The following is a 20627-nucleotide window of genomic DNA, read 5'->3' on the forward strand; positions in this document are numbered from 1 at the left end:
AAAAGACTACATAAGTGTTCCCATTGACCCCTAGATTAACTAACAGATCATGTATCACTATTGAGAAAAATCAATAATGAAGCGTGATCAAATGAATCAAGCAACAAAAAGCCCATACATAGGGCAACAGTGTGCAAAGTGCAAACAAATCACGTATCCCTATTGCAAAAAATCAATGAAGAAGCGTGATCAAATAAATCAAGCAGCAAAAAGCCCATACATAGGGCAACAATGTGCAAAGTGCAAAAGTGCAAAGTGCTGACAAACAGAAAATAATTAGGAGAATCGGTACCTGATAGGTGCCACTTGGTCCTGACAGTGTGCACACCCCAACGCGTGTTTCGGATTAACAATCCTTCGTCAAGGGGTGATGAATTATTCCTTGTCCTAAAATATGTATATATAGTTCTATAGTTCTAGAATATAGTTCTGGTGATTGGTTTTACATAGACTGCTAACAGGCAAGACTTCCGTGTCCTCACCAACAGGACGACTGGCCATGCTGTCCTCCTCATCCTCATTCTCCTCCTCCCTGTCCTCAGGCCATTCCTGCTGAACAGATGGTAGGACAGCTGTGTTGTAGTACAGTCTATAGTGCATGAAAGTAGCTCCTGTTCTTCCTTGTCCTTCTCTTTGACTACCAATCCATGTTGAGATGACATGAGGCTGGGCTGAGTGTAATCCCCCTGTATGGTTCCTCGCTCCATGTTCTCATGCACTGCCTGCAATGTATCCTATTTAATTGTGAGCAGAGAGGCTTTCAGAATGCTTAGAAGTGGGATGGTGATGCTAATTATGGGGTCATCGCTGCTCACTATCTTGGTGCAGTCCTCAAAGTTTTAGAGGATGGTACAAATGTCTGACATCCATGTCCACTCCTGAGGTCTTATGTGTTGAGTCTGAACTAAATATTGACGGCCTTGCTGATGTTGGTAGTCAACAACTGTCCTCTTCTACCCACAAATCCTTTCCAACTTATACAGCGCAGAGTTCCAGCGTGTGGGGACATCACGCAACAGTCAGTAAGCTGGAAGCTGCAAAAGCTGCTGAAGCACGGCAAGGGTGGCTGAAGCTGTAGTTGACTTTCTTAAATGGGCAGATAGACAGCGTACTTTCACTGGCAGATCTGGCAGCTCTGGGTAGCTTTTCAGAAAACGTTGAACCACAAGGTTAAGCACATGGGCCAAGCAAGGTACCTATGTGATCTCACCTTGCCTCATTGTCACACACGACCATGCCTGGCTGTAGGTTCAGCGGTGTCATCCAAATATCTGCTCTGACTACTCTTTCAGCCCTGTACCTTAGGACAGCTGCCGCCATCAGGTTGCAGAAAGCTTCCATCTCAACGAGCCTAAAATCAACATTTCTAGCACAAGCAGAAGAGAAATGTTAGAATTTAGGACTGTGGCCTGTGGGGCGTTGGCTGGGTATTTCTGCTTGCATTCCAAAGACTGGGGTATAGACAACTGAAGGCTGCAGTGGGACAATGACATGAACGGGCTTGATGATAGTGCTGCTTGACTGTGGGCAACAACAGGTGCAGAGCTAGAGGCATCTTCACATGTATGGTGGACTGGGGATTGGCTTCGCCTTCTACGCAAAACAGTGGAAGAAGCAGTGGTGTCACCTGCAGAGAGTGTTCCTGGAGCCTGGGGTTCGGCCCACAAAGTCAGGTGCTTTGCTGTCATGTGCCTGATCATGCTGGTGGTGGTCAGGCTGGTTGTTTTGTTACCCCTACTGATGCGGGCATGGCAGGTGCTGCAAATGGACTGTTTGGGGTTATTGGCAGAGTCTTTAAAAAAATAACCATACTCTGGAAGATCTAACAGTTGGAATGGCAACTTCCCTCATGTTGGTGTTGCGGGGAATGGATGCACGCCTTCTGTCTGTGGCCACCAGACTGCTTCTTCATGGCTGTTGGAGGGATATGCCTCCTTCCCCATGTGTACTGCTGCCCTTGCTCTGCATGTCCTCCTGACAGGTTGGGTCAGTCACTATGTCATCAACCACATCGTCTTCCGCTTCCGCACCCTGCTCCTCCTCCTGACTTCCTGGCAATTGTGTCTCATCATCATCCACCTCTTGTAATACTTTCCCACCATCGCCTTCGTGTGACTGTTGCTGGTCAAATCTTTGGGCATCGCTACATGCGATCTCATCTGGCCCCACTTCAAGTTGACCGGCTGAGAGTCCGGAATCTTGAAATGGAAAACTGAACAGCTCCTCAGAGTGTCCAAGTGTGGTATCAGTTGGCTCAGGCCACTTGGCATTGTGGGAGGAAGGATAAACAGGGTGAGGAATATCCGGGCCACACTCACGGCCACTCAGACTTGACCATGTGGAAGACATGGTGGTTGTGGTGGCTAAGTGACTGGAAGCATTATCCTCTATTCAACCAACAACAGTTTCACACTGCTCTGGCTTCAATAGTGGTGTGCTGTGGTCCCCTAGAAACTGGGACAGGATGGTCGAGCAAGAAGACGTGGGTCTTTGTTGTGGCCCACTTTCACCTTGGCCACAACCTCTTCTTCTGCATGCACCATGAGCATCACGTCCACTTCCCCATCCCTTGCCCCTTGCCCATTTTAAATGGACTACTGCACTATTTCTAAAGCACAACACAAATGTATTTATTTGGAGCTATATTATGTCTGATCAGTATGCCTGCAAAGCTACGATTTTTCAAACACAAACTCCAAACCTCAGCCTGACCTAACAGACTGTATTAAATTTTGTTTGGGGTCTTGTAGAATTTTTTTAATTGCAAAATAGTGCTGTATATAAGTAAAGTCACAGACAGCAAACACAGTGGGAAACCGGCCTACAATGCCCAAACTTGGAGCACACAGATATATGAGGCCTGTCACGGAAAATCCACACTGCCAAATATGTGGCCTGTATTTTTTGTAATGCAAAATATTGCTGTATATAAGTAGAGTAACAGACAGTAAAAGAAGTGGGAAACTGGCCTACAATGGCCAAACTTGGAGCACGCAGATATATGAGACCTGTCATGGAAATACCACACTGCTAAATATGTGGCCTGTTTTTTTTAATGCAAAATAGTGCTGTATATAATTAGAGTCACAGACAGCAAAACAGTAATATTTGCCAAATTCAATAATAATGAAAGAAAATGTTTTAAGACATTTTTATTATTTACACAAAGTCAAAAGTTTACCAACATTTCATTAAAATGTGGTACCATTAACCTTAAACTGAATGACTTGGATCAAACATTTAAAATATCCTTTCACAAGCTTCTCACAATAGTTTGACGGAATTTGGGCCCATTCCTCCTGCAAATCTGGTGTAACTGATCCTGGTTTGTAGGTCGCCTTGCTCGCACCTGCCTTTTCAGTTTTGCCCATAAATTTTCAATAGGATTGAGATTAGGGCTTTGTGATGGCCACTCCAAATTAGTGACTTTGTTACCATTTTGGCAGTATGCTTCAGGTCATTGTCCATTAAGAAGACCCATTGCCACCCAAGCTTTAACTTTCTTACTAATGTCTTCATATGTTACTTCAGTATTGCCACATAATTTTCTTTTCTCATGATGCTATCTATTTTGTGAAGTGCACCAGTCCCTCCTGCAGAAAAACAACCCCACAATATGATGTTGCCACCCTCAAGTTTCACAGTTGGGATGGTGTTCTTAGGCATCCAAGCTTTTCGCTTTATACCTCCAAACATAACGATGGTCATTATGACCAAAAAGTTGAATTTTAGTTTCACCAGACCACAGGACATTGTCCAAACATTAACCCCATAAACACCGGAGCTTTCTTTGCTTTTCGTTTTCGTTTTTCGCTCCCCTTCTTTCCAGAGCCTTAACTTTTTTATTTTTCTATCAATATGGCCTTATAAGAGCTTATTTTTTGCAGGACGAATTGTACTTTTGAACAATATTATTGGTTTTACCATGTCGTGTAACAGAAAATGGGAAAACAATTCCAAATGTGATGAAATTGCAAAAAAGTGCAATCCAACACTTGTTTTTTGTTTGGCTTTTTTGCTAGGTTTAATAAATGCTAAAACCGATGAGCCACTATGATTCTCCAGGTCATTTTGAGTTCATAGACACCAAATATGTCTAGGTTCTCTTTTATCTAAATGGCAAAAAAAAATCCAAAATGTGTTAAAATAAAAAATAAAAAAATTGCGCAATTTTCAAATACCAGTAGCGTCTCCATTTTTCGTGATCTGGGGTCTGGTGAGGGCTTATTTTTTTGCATGCCGAGCTGATGTTTTTAATTATACCACATTTGTGCAGATACATTCTTTTGATCGCCCATTATTGCATTTTGATGCAATGTCGTGGCGACCAACAAAACATAATTTTGGCATTTTGATTTTTTTCTCGCTACGCCATTTAGCGATCAGGTTAATCTTTTTTTTTTTGATAGGTCGGGCGATTCTGAACTCGGCAATAACAAATATAGGTAGGTTTGATTTTTTTATTGCTTGATTTTTTTATTTTGATTGGGGCGAAAGAGGGGTCATTTGAGCTTTTATATTTTTTTATTTTTTGATATTTTGAAACACTTTTTAAAAATTTTTTGGCATGCTTCAATAGCCTCCATGGGAGGCTAGAATCATCCACTACTCGATCGCCTCAGCTACATAGAGGTGATGCACAGATCACCTCCATGCAGCAGAATTACAGGCTTGCTATGAGCGCCGATCACGGAATCAACAACTATAGAGGTCTCGAGGAGATCTCTGGTTGTGATGGTGATTCGCCCACCAGGGCCGTGGGGTAAACGGCCAGGGTATTGACAGGGGGATGTCACAGGGTGACCCGGTCCGTGGCCCTGGGTGCCCATGTAAAAGGGGGTTTTGAAAAAAGTTTATGTTCGTGATGCAACCTGTGGTATTCAGTCAGTGGGGACTGACACAGCTTTAAGGGGGTCTTCTGGGGTGATGTTAAGGCAGCTATATGGTATATTTTCCCACAGGTGAAGTATATTCCCAGCTCTCCCGGTGTGTAGATGGAAGATGATGAATAGTGCAGTAAAGAATGAGGACACAGGTGTGCAGTCTCTTTACCTGGTTTACTGAAGACTTCAGGCAGCCACAGTTCAGGGTACCAGATCACAGGCCAGGCAGGGTCTAGCCAGCTTGGAAGAAAATCCAGAGTCCCCTTTACCAGGTGGAGTTAAAAGCCTTCCTCTAGCATGGTGGTGTTGTAGGTAGGTAAGGTCCTCACAGTTCTTCTGTCTGTCCCGCATATAGCATAGGACAATACCTGTATGACAGGTAACTCGAGCTCCTTTACAGGGACTCTATCACGCCACGGGCTCTATGTGTTACTGTGTCTTCCAGGTGTGTGTGGCGGACAGGTAGCTTGCAGTTCAGCTTTCCTGCTGGTCTCTGCTGTAAGTCCTAGAGTCCCTTACAACCTCGGTGTTCTGGCTACCGGTTATCTGCACTTCAGAGAGAGGCAGCTCATTTGCAACTGGTCTCCCCTGATATCACTCTCATGTGCTTCACTCTCCTGCACACTTTCCACAAGTTGTCCTTTCCTTCTTGATTATCTTTCTTTAGGATCTGTAGCGACTCTGGCTACACAGCTCCTTCAGCCCTTCCGACATTCTATGTCTAGCTGCTTCCTCCTCTGTCCTCTGACAGAATCTCACTAACTTCCCTCCAAACCACAATATATATATGCATATGTAGGGGAGTTACCTAGAAATAGGGTCAAAAGCTCCCCCTTGTGTCCCGGAGTGTGAACATGTTGTGTGTATGGTGATTATCTGATAAAAGATATACTTCATCACTTCCAAACTTAACATCACTCTCCCCGTAAGGAAAGCAATGCCACTGTGATGACCAGGACCCTGGGGCGCCACAATTGCAATACACCGATGACCCCTGATCATGTGACGGGGTCAGCGGTGCATACTTCAGAACCTTCCAGACACCTGACTTCATCATATGGGCAGTCCAAAAATGTTAAAAGGCATAGTATTCTTAGTGTTTGTAAACTTTTGACTTAGCAGTAAGTAATAAAAACATTAAAATATTTTCTCTCACTCATTATTCTGGCATTTGGCAAATAGTAATATTTATGGTAATCCTAAGTTGCCTAAAACGGGAAAGGTTTATTCTGATTTCATGTCAGATATTGAGAAAAACATGCATATGTGTCTTTTTATATAGTGTATGTAAACTTCTAGTTTCAATTGTAGCTATGCAATTTAGCTGTCCTATAGAAGGATGCAACCAGACACTACTTTGTAGATGAGCAAACCAATTAGAAGAAAAATTAGTGTTGAATTTTAGAAATACACTGAACCCATTAAATTTGAACAATTTGTGATTTGCTTCACGCAAACTGCTGTTGTAATTTTGTACTTTACTGATAATTGGATCAGCCAAAGATGGATCATATGACCTTTGCACAGCTGGGTGGGATTTCCCTTAATGCAGTTATCACATCACATGGTGATGTGATAACTGCATTAGGGATTCAAGCTTGAGGAGGATAATTTGCATATTCCAGGTGCCTTCTGGGCACCAGGGATTCAAGCTTGAGGAGGATAATTTGCATATTCCAGGTGCCTTCTGGGAAAAGCGAAGAGTCTCCCTCAGCTAGAAGATCGTTGGGTACAGCCGGGACCAGCTGCTTGGAAAGCATCACCAAACCAGGGATTCAAGCTTGAGGAGGATAATTTGCATATTCCAGGTGCCTTCTGGGAAAAGCGAAGAGTCTCCCTCAGCTAGAAGATCGTTGGGTACAGCCGGGACCAGCTGCTTGGAAAGCATCACCAAACCAGGGATTCAAGCTTGAGGAGGATAATTTGCATATTCCAGGTGCCTTCTGGGAAAAGCTAAGAGTCTCCCTCAGCTAGAAGATCGTTGGGTACAGCCGGGACCAGCTGCTTGGAAAGCATCACCAAACCAGGGATTCAAGCTTGAGGAGGATAATTTGCATATTCCAGGTGCCTTCTGGGAAAAGCGAAGAGTCTCCCTCAGCAAGAAGATCGTTGGGTACAGCCGGGACCAGCTGCTTGGACAGCATCACCAGACCAAATTTTTGCCTGCAGGACTTTATTGCAAGAAAGCTTGGCTGAGTAGATTACACAAGAAGGAAAACACACAGCAAGTCAGCAGGATCTAGGAGCAACATGGCAGATGTGACAACCTACATGGTGAGCTGCAGCATGTGCTACATGTTCAAGGATCGACCAGAAGAAGAATCAAATTTCACCTGTCAGAAGTGTAGACTATTGGCCCTTTTAGAAGAAAAGGTGCGGGGTCTGGAAGAAAGAATAGCAACTTTGAAACTCATCAAAGAGAATGAAGACTTCCTAGACAGAACAGAAGCATCTCTACTGGTCACAGAAGGTGAAAAAAGTGTCAGAGAACCTCCAAAAGCAGATGAGTGGAAGCATGTGACCAAAAGAAGCAAGAAGACCATGGAGAAATCACCAACCACACAACTGAAGAACCGATATCAAATCTTTGTAGAGGATGAAGATGGCACACCTAAGGATGAAGCAATACCAGCAAGCAAAAAAGAAAAGGGCACACAGCAACAAGTGACAGCAAAAAGTACAGCCAAGAAGCAACGAAGAGTGGTGGTGGTGGGAGACTCACTACTGAGAGGCACAGAAGCAGCCATCTGCAGACCGGACATAACCGCAAGAGAAGTATGCTGCCTTCCAGGTGCGATGATCAAGGATGTGACCGATAGGATACCAAAGCTCTTCAGCTCCAAGGACGTCCACCCATTCCTTCTGATACATGTTGGCACCAATGACACGGCAAGGAAGGACCAACGACAATCTGCAAGGACTTTGGAGAGTTGGGGAAGAAAGTAAAGGAACTGGATGCACAGGTAGTTTTTTCTTCTATCCTTCCAGTAGACGGGCATGGCACCAGGAGATGGAACAGGATCCTTGATGCGAACAACTGGCTAAGACGATGGTGCAGACAACAAGGATTCGGATTCCTGGACCACGGTGTGAATTACTTGTACGATGGACTCCTCGCCAGAGACGGACTACACCTCAACAAACCTGGGAAACACACATTCGCCAGAAGACTCGCTACACTCATCAGGAGGGCGTTAAACTAGAAAAAGAGGGGACAAGAAGAAAAACATTAGACTCGAACAAAGAAGACCCAGGAAAACATATTCAGAAGGGAGGTAAGAACATTTCTAAAACAATCCACAGCGAGGAGATTGGAACAAAACAAAATCCTCTAAACTGCATGCTCGCAAACGCCAGAAGCCTGACAAACAAGATGGAAGAACTAGAAGCAGAAATATCTACAGGTAACTTTGACATAGTGGGAATAACCGAGACATGGTTAGATGAAAGCTAAGACTGGGCAGTTAACTTACAGGGTTACAGTCTGTTTAGAAAGGATCGTAAAAATCGGAGAGGAGGAGGGGTTTGTCTCTATGTAAAGTCTTGTCTAAAGTCCACTTTAAGGGAGGATATTAGCGAAGGGAATGAGGATGTCGAGTCCATATGGGTCGAAATTCATGGAGAGAAAAATGGTAACAAAATTCTCATTGGGGTCTGTTACAAACCCCCAAATATTACAAAAATCATGGAAAGTCTACTTCTAAAGCAGATAGATGAAGCTGCAACCCATAATGAGGTCCTGGTTATGGGGGACTTTAACTACCCGGATATTAACTGGGAAACAGAAACCTGTGAAACCCATAAAGGCAACAGGTTTCTGCTATTAACCAAGAAAAATTATCTTTCACAATTGGTGCAGAATCCAACCAGAGGAGCAGCACTTTTAGACCTAATACTATCTAATATACCTGACAGAATAACAAATCTGCAGGTGGTCGGGCATCTAGGAAATAGCGACCACAATATTGTACAGTTTCACCTGTCTTTCACTAGGGGGACTTGTCAGGGAGTCACAAAAACACTGAACTTTAGGAAGGCAAAGTTTGACCAGCTTAGAGATGCCCTTAATCTGGTAGACTGGGACAATATCCTCAGAAATAAGAATACAGATAATAAATGGAAAATGTTTAAGAACATCCTAAATAGGCACTGTAAGCGGTTTATACCTTGTGGGAATAAAAGGACTAGAAATAGGAAAAAACCCAATGTGGCAAAACAAAGAAGTAAGACAGGCAATTAACAGTACAAAGAAAGCATTTGCACTACTAAAGCAGGATGGCACCATTGAAGCTCTAAAAAACTATAGGGAGAAAAATACTTTATCTAAAAAACTAATTAAAGCTGCCAAAAAGGAAACAGAGAAGCACATTGCTAAGGAGAGTAAAACTAATCCCAAATTGTTCTTAAACTATATCAATAGTAAAAGAATAAAAACTGAAAATGTAGGCCCCTTAAAAAATAGTGAGGAAAGAATGGTTGTAGATGACAAGGAAAAAGCTAACATATTAAACACCTTCTTCTCCACGGTATTCACGGTGGAAAATGAAATGCTAGGTGAAATCCCAAGAAACAATGAAAACCCTATATTAAGGGTCACCAATCTAACCCAAGAAGAGGTGCGAAACCCGCTAAATAAGATTAAAATAGATAAATCTCCGGGTCCGGATGGCATACACCCACGAGTACTAAGAGGACTAAGTAATGTAATAGATAAACCATTATTTCTTATTTTTAGGGACTCTATAGCGACGGGGTCTGTTCCGCAGGACTGGCGCATAGCAAATGTGGTGCCAATATTCAAAAAGGGCTCTAAAAGTGAACCTGGAAATTATAGGCCAGTAAGTCTAACCTCTATTGTTGGCAAAATATTTGAAGGGTTTCTGAGGGATGTTATTCTGGATTATCTCAATGAGAATAACTGTTTAACTCCATATCAGCATGGGTTTATGAGAAATCGCTCCTGTCAAACCAATCTAATCAGTTTTTATGAAGAGGTAAGCTATAGGCTGGACCACGGTGAGTCATTGGACGTGGTATATCTCGATTTTTCCAAAGCGTTTGATACCGTGCCGCACAAGAGGTTGGTACACAAAATGAGAATGCTTGGTCTGGGGGAAAATGTGTGTAAATGGATTAGTAACTGGCTTAGTGATAGAAAGCAGAGGGTGGTTATAAATGGTATAGTCTCTAACTGGGTCGCTGTGACCAGTGGGGTACCGCAGGGGTCGGTATTGGGACCTGTTCTCTTCAACATATTCATTAATGATCTGGTAGAAGGTTTACACAGTAAAATATCGATATTTGCAGATGATACAAAACTATGTAAAGCAGTTAATACAAGAGAAGATAGTATTCTGCTACAGATGGATCTGGATAAGTTGGAAACTTGGGCTGAAACTTGGCAGATGAGGTTTAACAATGATAAATGTAAGGTTATACACATGGGAAGAAGGAATCAATGTCACCATTACACACTGAACGGGAAACCACTGGGTAAATCTGACAGGGAGAAGGACTTGGGGATCCTAGTTAATGATAAACTTACCTGGAGCAGCCAGTGCCAGGCAGCAGCTGCCAAGGCAAACAGGATCATGGGGTGCATTAAAAGAGGTCTGGATACACATGATGAGAGCATTATACTGCCTCTGTACAAATCCCTAGTTAGACCGCACATGGAGTACTGTGTCCACTTTTGGGCACCGGTGCTCAGGAAGGATATAATGGAACTAGAGAGAGTACAAAGGAGGGCAACAAAATTAATAAAGGGGATGGGAGAACTACAATACCCAGATAGATTAGCGAAATTAGGATTATTTAGTCTAGAAAAAAGGCAACTGAGGGGCGATCTAATAACCATGTATAAGTATATAAGGGGACAATACAAATATCTCGCTGAGGATCTGTTTATACCAAGGAAGGTGACTGGCACAAGGGGGCATTTTTTTGCGTCTGGAGGAGAGAAGGTTTTTCCACCAACATAGAAGAGGATTCTTTACTGTTAGGGCAGTGAGAATCTGGAATTGCTTGCCTGAGGAGGTGGTGATGGCAAACTCAGTCGAGGGGTTCAAGAGAGGCCTGGATGTCTTCCTGGAGCAGAACAATATTGTATCATACAATTATTAGGTTCTGTAGAAGGACGTAGATCTGGGGATTTATTATGATGGAATATAGGCTGAACTGTATGGACAAATGTCTTTTTTCGGCCTTCCTAACTATGTTACTTTGTTACTATGGTATAGCACAGTCAGGAGGGGCTGTCATATCCTGTATAAATGCAGAAGCAAGAAAAGCAGCAGCCATTTTGTGGTGAATCTCAATACTGAGAGGACGTCACAGCTTAGCAATAGAAATAGGGAGAGAAAACCATAAAACACTGAAAAAACTACATAGATTGTGTGTGATAGCACAGTTGTGAAGACTAGTGTGATGAACTTGGATACATGTTTGATATGTTAAGGAGTTCTAGCCTAATAATTATCCCTTCTCTGTACAGAACAGGGTACTGGTTGGCTAGAATCTTAGGGGGGAATGAGGATCACAGATTGTAAATCTATATAAACTAACAGGCAATGCTCTGTGGGGAAAAAATGCAAATTGTCTATGCGTTAGAAGGAAAAAAAACTATTTCATACTAACCAAACCTAACAATTATCTGTAGATAGTTGATTTAGGATACTTGCCTCTGAGTGCTAGTTTGATTGATGAGATGCTTTGAAGATATCCAGCTGGTAAAGTGATTTCATTCATAAGAACACCTATTTTTCTAAAATCAATCACAATGTGAAGAACATAGCACATATTTGAGTTCTTGAACTGTCATACCGAAACCAGATTAAGGCCTATCAAGTCAAAGAATGATAAAACTCTAGAGTATTTTTCCTAACCTTAGCCAGTTCAAATAAGTGAATAATGTATAATGTTGCAGGGTATATATACTAGATTCCTTGACAGGGCGTTGATCCAGGGAACTAGTCTGTTTGCCGTATGTGGAGTCAGGAAGAAATTTTTTTCCCCAAAGTGGAGCTTACTATTTGCCACATGGGTTTTTTTTGCCTTCCTCTGGATCAACATGTTAGGGCATGTTAGGTTAGGCTATGGGTTGAACTAGATAGACTTAAAGACTTCCTTTATCCGTAATAACTATGTTACTATACCTTTAATGATTCTGGGATTATGCTATTACAGTATTTGGAGAACAAGGATATAGCACAATTGCCTATTTAGCTCCATGTGTGTAGCCTTCTCCATTCACTTTTACATTAGTAACCCAGGCAGGTCATAGGATTTCTGCTCTTCACATAGGTTTGGGTTGCAAAGGTGAAACCAAACAGACAAGTGGGAATTCCTCTTTAACCCCTTTCTGCCATTAGACGTACTATCCCGTCGAGGTGACCTGGGACTTATTTCCCAGGGACAGTATAGTACGCCATAGGCGATCGGCTGACATCCGGCACTATGTGCCGGGAGTAGTCATGGACCGCTCCCCTTACATTAACCCCCGGAGCTCTGCAATCAAACATGATCGCAGATTTCTGGTGGCATAGGGAAGCATCGCGAAGGGAGGGGGGCTCCCTGCATGCTTCCCTGAGACCCTCGGAACAACACAATGTGATTGCATTCTTTTGAGCATCTCCTCCGTCCTCCTCCTGCTGAGAGCAGGCGCCGACAAGCCAGCAGCACTGCCTGTCAGATCGCTGATCTGACACAGTGCTTTGCAAAGTATCAGATCAGCGATCTGACACTATACCATGATATCCCACCCTGGGACAAAGTAAAAAAGTTTAAAAAAAAAATTTACAGGTGAAAAAGACCAAATATATTGTTCCAATAAATATATTTCTTTATGTAAATAATAAAAAAACAATAAAAGTACACATATTTAGTATCGCCGTGTCCATAACGACCAGACCTTTAAAACTGTCCCACTAGTTAACCCCTTCAGTGAACACCGTAAAAAATAAAAAAAGAGGCAAAAAACAATCCTTTATCATACCGCTGAACAAAAAGTGGAATAACATGCAATAAAAAAGACAGATACAAATAAATATGGTACCGCAGAAAACGTCATCTTGTCCCGCAAAAAACGAGCAACCATACAGCATCATCAGCAAAAAAATGAAAAACTTTTAGCCCTCAGAATCAAGCGATGCAAAGATAATTATTTTTTATATAAAATAGTTTTTATTGCATGTGGTTAGGGTTAGGATTAGGCTTAGGGGTGTATTGGGGTTAGGGGTGTGTTGGGGTTTGGGGTGTGGTTAGGGTTGGGATTAGGGTTAGGGGTGTGTTGAGGTTAGGGTTGGAGTTAGAATTTTGAGGTTTCCACTGTTTAGGCAGAGCAGGGGCTCTGCAAATGCAACGTGACGTCAGATCTCAATTCCATCCAATTCTGCGCTGAAAAAGTAAAACGGTGCTCCTTCCCTTCTGAGCTTTGCCGTGCACCAAACAGGAGTTTACCCCCACATATGGTGTATCAGTGTACTCAGAAAAAATTGGACAACAACTTTTGGGTTCCAATTTCTCCTGTTACCCTTGGGAAAATGCAAAGCTGGGGGCTAAAAAATCATTTTTGTGGAAAAAAAATATTTTTTATTTTCACAGCTCTGCGTTATAAACTGTAGTGAAACACTTGTGGGTTCAAAGTTCTCACAACGCATCTAGGGAAGTTCCTTGGTGGGTCTAGTTTCCAATATGGGGTCACTTGTGGGGAGTTTCCACTGTTTAGGTACACCAGGAGATCTGCAAATGCAACGTGAAGCCCGCAGATCATTCCATCAAAGTCTGCATTCCAAAACGCTACTACTTCCCTTCCGAGCTCTGCCATGCGCCCAAACAGTAGTTTTCTCCCACGTGTGGGGTATCAGCTTACTCAGAAAAAATTGGAAAGCAACTTTTGGTGTCCAATTTCTCCTGTTACCCTTGGGAAAATACAAAACTGGGGGCTAAAAAATCATTTTTGTGGAAAAAAAAAGATTTTTTATTTTCACGGCTCTGCTTTGTAAACTTCTGTGAAGCACTTGGGGGTTCAAAGTGCTCACCACACATCTAGATAAGTTCCTTAGGGGGTCTACTTTCCAAAATAATGTCACTTTTGGGTGGTTTCTATTGTTTAGGCACATCAGGGGCTCTACAAATGAGACATGGCGTCCTATCTCAATTCCAGCCAATTTTGCATTGAAAAGTCAAATGGCGCTCCTTCCCTTCTGAGCTCTGCCATGCGCCCAAACAGTGGTTTACCCCCACATATGGGGTATCAGGTTACTCAGAACAAATTGCACAACAACATTTAACATCCAATTTCTCCTGTTACCCTTGGGAAAATAAAAAATTGGGGGTGAAAATCATTTTTGTGAAAAAAATAAGATTTTTTATTTTATGGCTCTACATTATAAACTTCTGTGATGCACTTGGGGGTTCAAAGTGCTCACCACACATCTACATAAGTTCCATTGGGGGTCTACTTTCCAAAATGGTGTCACTTTTGTGGGGTTTCCACTGTTTAGGCACATCAGGGGCTCTCCAAACGAGACATGGCATCCTATCTCAATTCCAGCCAATTTTGCCTTGAAAAGTCAAATGTCCCTCCTTCCCTTCCGAGCTCTGCCATGCAACCAAACAGTGGCTTACCCCCACATATGGGGCATTGGCATGCTCAGGATAAATTATCCAACAACTTTTGGGGTCCACTTTCTCCTGTTACCCTTAGTAAAATAAACTTCTTGAATGTGGTTTTTAGCACCTTGAGGGGTGCAGTTGTTAGAATGGTGTCACACTTGGGTATTTTCTATCATATAGACCCCTCAAAGTGACTTCAAATGTGATGTGGTCCCTAAAAAAAATGGTGTTGTAAAAATGAGAAATTGCTGGTCAACTGTTAACTCCCTAACAAAAAAAAATTTGGTTCCAAAATTGTGCTGATGTAGACATGTGGGAAATGTTACTTATTAACTATTTTGTGTGACATATCTCTGTGATTTAAGGGCATGAAAATTCAAAGTTGGAAAATTGCAAGATGTTAAAAATTTTCACCAAATTTCCGTTTTTTTCACAAATACAGTGCTGGCAAAAAAAATCTTTACACTTGCGCAGCAAAAAAAAACTTTACATATCACATCATAATTTCACTTTTTAAAAGTGTACACAATGGCGGAGATAATAAAAAACTGTCTAATATTAAAGCTGGCTTTGTTGCAAATATCAACCAATCAACGCTCAGTTTTCACTTCTCTGGTTAAGCAAAAGCTGCACTCTGATTGGTTGTTATGTGCAGCCCAGCAAGTTTTGCTATTAGGCAGTCTTTTATTATCTCCCTCAGTTTTTTATTATCTCCCACAATGGGTCGAAAGAAGCTTAAAATGGAAGAGAAATCCCGTGCCTTGACTCTGCTCGAGAAGGGGGATTCAGTGATTGCTGTAGCTAGAGATCTGGGAGTGTCAAGAGAAGCATTTTTTCAACTGAAGCGGTCAGCGGCATCATTGCCTCCTGGGATGGTGCCGCAGAGGAAGTCAGGCTCTGGCGCACCTAAGAAGACTTCACCAAGGACTGACAAGCTTCTGAAGCGTGAAGTGATGTCACATCCTTCTATAACTGCTGTTGAAGTAAAAAACAAGTACCCTATGCTCCTCCAGAACATCGCAACTAGGACAATTCGTCACCGCCTGCAGAAGGACCTGGGTCTACCAAGTTGCCGTGCCGCAAAGAAGCCCCTGCTCACAGCAGCAATGAAGAAGAAAAGGCTTGCCTTATGTAAGAAATATCAAGATTGGACATCTGAAGAGTGGAAGAAAGTGATGTTTAGTGATGACTTGAGAGCACTTTCAGGCTGGTCAGGGGAGGCTCAAAGGTTGTGCGTCGTCCGAGTACCGTGTCACGGTATGACCCAAAATATACAGTACTAAAGGAGGTGCTGAAGACACTGTGGGTAAACATGGACTCCACAAACTTAGCCAGCCTTGCTGAATCCATGCCTAAATGACTGCAGATGGTGAAAAAATGTAAGGGTGACATGACAAAATACTAATTATAATAAAATATCCACAAGAAAACACTTGAATCCACTTGAATATTAAGATTTTGTGGTTTCATTGAACTTCTAAAGATTTTTTTTGCCGGCACTGTAAATGCAAGTAATATCAATGAAATTGTACCACTATCATGATTTACAATATGCAAGCATTCCAGAGTTATAACCTCATAAAGGGACAATGGTCAGAATTATGAAAATTGGCCCAGTCATTAACATGCAAACCACCCTTGGGGGTTAAGGGGTTAAAGTCTGATACAAGCTTGTCCCTAAAGGGGATTCCACATGTGTTTTCTTAATAAAAATAGTGAAATATACAGATTTTCCAATTTTTTTTATTTTCTAATTTTAGATTTTTTTTCTACCTCTCTGTTAAAGATTATGGGGGCATCTGTCTTGCCTGTTCACTTAGAGATATACTATGCAAGAACCACAAACAAACAAGAACCTGTAGTCTGGACATGTTTAATCAGTTCTGTTAGTGAATGCTCTCAGCATGTTCTGTGATCTGTGCAGAGGTCACTGTGCAGGGAGGTTTAAGAGTTGACCTATGAGAACTTTCTATTGTGAAAGATGGTTACTGTGTTATATATAAATTGTATCTATAAGTTTTAATGAATAGACAACTATAAAAAAGTGATGTCAACAGAAACATCAACCTAATTATGGGCAGAGTGAAAAGATTTCAGGATTTTTTTTTATCATGCAGCACCATAGGGGATAATAAAGACAGATTTAGAATCTCTTAATCTATTAAGAATATTTAGGAAACTATTGAAATATCTGTACAATGTCTATGCAAGAATGATATGCTCAAGCTAAAACTAAAATCGATGTGACATTTAATTAAAAAAGTACCCTATTTCATTCTATTATTTCATTATCTTATATTATTTTAAATACTATAAGGAAAAATGTTGGCAAATGTCCATTAACGTAAAACGTCTCTCAATTAGCTCAAGATTTGGCCTCGTCATGCAGACAACATTCCATGACGCGTCCCCAGCTGAGGTGTAATGGGGGTCAAACACAGTAAAACTATGATTTGTATATTTATTGAGTGAGAAAGCTGGGAATTGCCTGAGCTACATCCTGTGAATGTGTGACTCCAGGCCTGGAAAACTGCTCTTAAACACACAGAATGCTTTCTCTTAACCTTCCATCAGCTCAATTAATGGCAAATGAGCAAAATAGCTATTTGTTATAATGTGCAATGAGAACCGTCTGGAACACTTCATATATCACATATCATTAGTCGGGGAACAAATCAAAAAGATGAGTATGTTGACAGCATATAATGTACTTCAGAAGCATTTCACGTCACACAGAAACATAAACTTCATAGTAACATAGTAACATAGTTAGTAAGGCCGAAAAAAGACATTTGTCCATCCAGTTCAGCCTATATTCCATCATAATAAATACCCAGATCTACGTCCTTCTACAGAACCTAATAATTGTATGATACAATATTGTTCTGCTCCAGGAAGACATCCAGGCCTCTCTTGAACCCCTCGACTGAGTTCGCCATCACCACCTCCTCAGGCAAGCAATTCCAGATTCTCACTGCCCTAACAGTAAAGAATCCTCTTCTATGTTGGTGGAAAAACCTTCTCTCCTCCAGACGCAAAGAATGCCCCCTCGTGCCCGTCACCTTCCTTGGTATAAACAGATCCTCAGCGAGATATTTGTATTGTCCCCTTATATACTTATACATGGTTATTAGATCGCCCCTCAGTCGTCTTTTTTCTAGACTAAATAATCCTAATTTCGCTAATCTATCTGGGTATTGTAGTTCTCCCATCCCCTTTATTAATTTTGTTGCCCTCCTTTGTACTCTCTCTAGTTCCATTATATCCTTCCTGAGCACCGGTGCCCAAAACTGGACACAGTACTCCATGTGCGGTCTAACTAGGGATTTGTACAGAGGCAGTATAATGCTCTCATCATGTGTATCCAGACCTCTTTTAATGCACCCCATGATCCTGTTTGCCTTGGCAGCTGCTGCCTGGCACTGGCTGCTCCAGGTAAGTTTATCATTAACTAGGATCCCCAAGTCCTTCTCCCTGTCAGATTTACCCAGTGGTTTCCCGTTCAGTGTGTAATGGTGATATTGATTCCCTCTTCCCATGTGTATAACCTTACATTTATCATTGTTAAACCTCATCTGCCACCTTTCAGCCCAAGTTTCCAACTTATCCAGATCCATCTGTAGCAGAATACTATCTTCTCTTGTATTAACTGCTTTACATAGTTTTGTATCATCTGCAAATATCGATATTTTACTGTGTAAACCTTCTACCAGATCATTAATGAATATGTTGAAGAGAACAGGTCCCAATACTGACCCCTGCGGTACCCCACTGGTCACAGCGACCCAGTTAGAGACTATACCATTTATAACCACCCTCTGCTTTCTATCACTAAGCCAGTTACTAACCCATTTACACACATTTTCCCCCAGACCAAGCATTCTCATTTTGTGTACCAACCTCTTGTGCGGCACGGTATCAAACGCTTTGGAAAAATCGAGATATACCACATCCAATGACTCACCGTGGTCCAGCCTATAGCTTACCTCTTCATAAAAACTGATTAGATTGGTTTGACAGGAGCGATTTCTCATAAACCCATGCTGATATGGAGTTAAACAGTTATTCTCATTGAGATAATCCAGAATAACATCCCTCAGAAACCCTTCAAATATTTTACCAACAATAGAGGTTAGACTTACTGGCCTATAATTTCCAGGTTCACTTTTAGAGCCCTTTTTGAATATTGGCACCACATTTGCTATGCGCCAGTCCTGCGGAACAGACCCTGTCGCTATAGAGTCACTAAAAATAAGAAATAATGGTTTATCTATTACATTACTTAGTTCTCTTAGTACTCGTGGGTGTATGCCATCCGGACCCGGAGATTTATCTATTTTAATCTTATTTAGCCGGTTTCGCACCTCTTCTTGGGTTAGATTGGTGACCCTTAATATAGGGTTTTCATTGTTTCTTGGGATTTCACCTAGCATTTCATTTTCCACCGTGAATACCGTGGAGAAGAAGGTGTTTAATATGTTAGCTTTTTCCTCGTCATCTACAACCATTATTTCCTCACTATTTTTTAAGGGGCCTACATTTTCAGTTTTTATTCTTTTACTATTGATATAGTTGAAGAACAGTTTGGGATTAGTTTTACTCTCCTTAGCAATGTGCTTCTCTGTTTCCTTTTTGGCAGCTTTAATTAGTTTTTTAGATAAAGTATTTTTCTCCCTATAGTTTTTTAGAGCTTCAATGGTGCCATCCTGCTTTAGTAGTGCAAATGCTTTCTTTTTACTGTTAATTGCCTGTCTTACTTCTTTGCTTAGCCACATTGGGTTTTTCCTATTTCTAGTCCTTTTATTCCCACAAGGTATAAACCGCTTACACTGCCTATTTAGGATGTTCTTAAACATTTCCCATTTATTATCTGTATTCTCATTTCTGAGGATATTGTCCCAGTCTACCAGATTAAGGGCATCTCTAAGCTGGTCAAACTTTGCCTTCCTAAAGTTCAGTGTTTTTGTGACTCCCTGACAAGTCCCCCTAGTGAAAGACAGGTGAAACTGCACAATATTGTGGTCGCTATTTCCTAAATGCCCAACCACCTGCAGATTTGTTATTCTGTCAGGTCTATTAGATAGTATTAGGTCTAAAAGTGCTGCTCCTCTGGTTGGATTCTGCACCAATTGTGAAAGATAATTTTTCTTGGTTATTAGCAGAAACCTGTTGCCTTTATGGGTTTCACAGGTTTCTGTTTCCCAGTTAATATCCGGGTAGTTAAAGTCCCCCATAACCAGGACCTCATTATGGGTTGCAGTTTCATCTATCTGCTTTAGAAGTAGACTTTCCATGCTTTCTGTTATATTTGGGGGTTTGTAACAGACCCCAATGAGAATTTTGTTACCATTTTTCCCTCCATGAATTTCAACCCATATGGACTCGACATCCTCATTCCCTTCGCTAATATCCTCCCTTAAAGTGGACTTTAGACAAGACTTTACATAGAGACAAACCCCTCCTCCTCTCCGATTTTTACGATCCTTTCTAAACAGACTGTAACCCTGTAAGTTAACTGCCCAGTCATAGCTTTCATCTAACCATGTCTCGGTTATTCCCACTATGTCAAAGTTACCTGTAGATATTTCTGCTTCTAGTTCTTCCATCTTGTTTGTCAGGCTTCTGGCGTTTGCGAGCATGCAGTTTAGAGGATTTTGTTTTGTTCCAATCTCCTCACTGTGGATTGTTTTAGAAATGTTCTTACCTCCCTTCTGAGTATGTTTTCCTGGGTCGTCTTTGTTCGAGTCTAATGTTTTTCTTCCCGTCCCCTCTTCTTCTAGTTTAACGCCCTCCTGATGAGTGTAGCGAGTCTTCTGGCGAATGTGTGTTTCCCAGGTTTGTTGAGGTGTAGTCCGTCTCTGGCGAGGAGTCCATCATACCAGTAATTCACACCGTGGTCCAGGAATCCAAATCCTTGTTGTCTGCACCATCGTCTTAGCCAGTTGTTTGCATCAAGGATCCTGTTCCATCTCCTGGTGCCATGCCCGTCTACTGGAAGGATAGAAGAAAAAACTACCTGTGCATCCAGTTCCTTTACTTTCTTCCCCAACTATTCAAAGTCCTTGCAGATTGTCGATAGGTCCTTCCTTGCCGTGTCATTGGTGCCAACATGTATCAGAAGAAATGGGT

Source organism: Ranitomeya imitator, chromosome 1, assembly GCF_032444005.1.
Source record: "Ranitomeya imitator isolate aRanImi1 chromosome 1, aRanImi1.pri, whole genome shotgun sequence".
In the NCBI taxonomy this organism is placed as follows: Eukaryota; Metazoa; Chordata; class Amphibia; order Anura; family Dendrobatidae; genus Ranitomeya; species Ranitomeya imitator.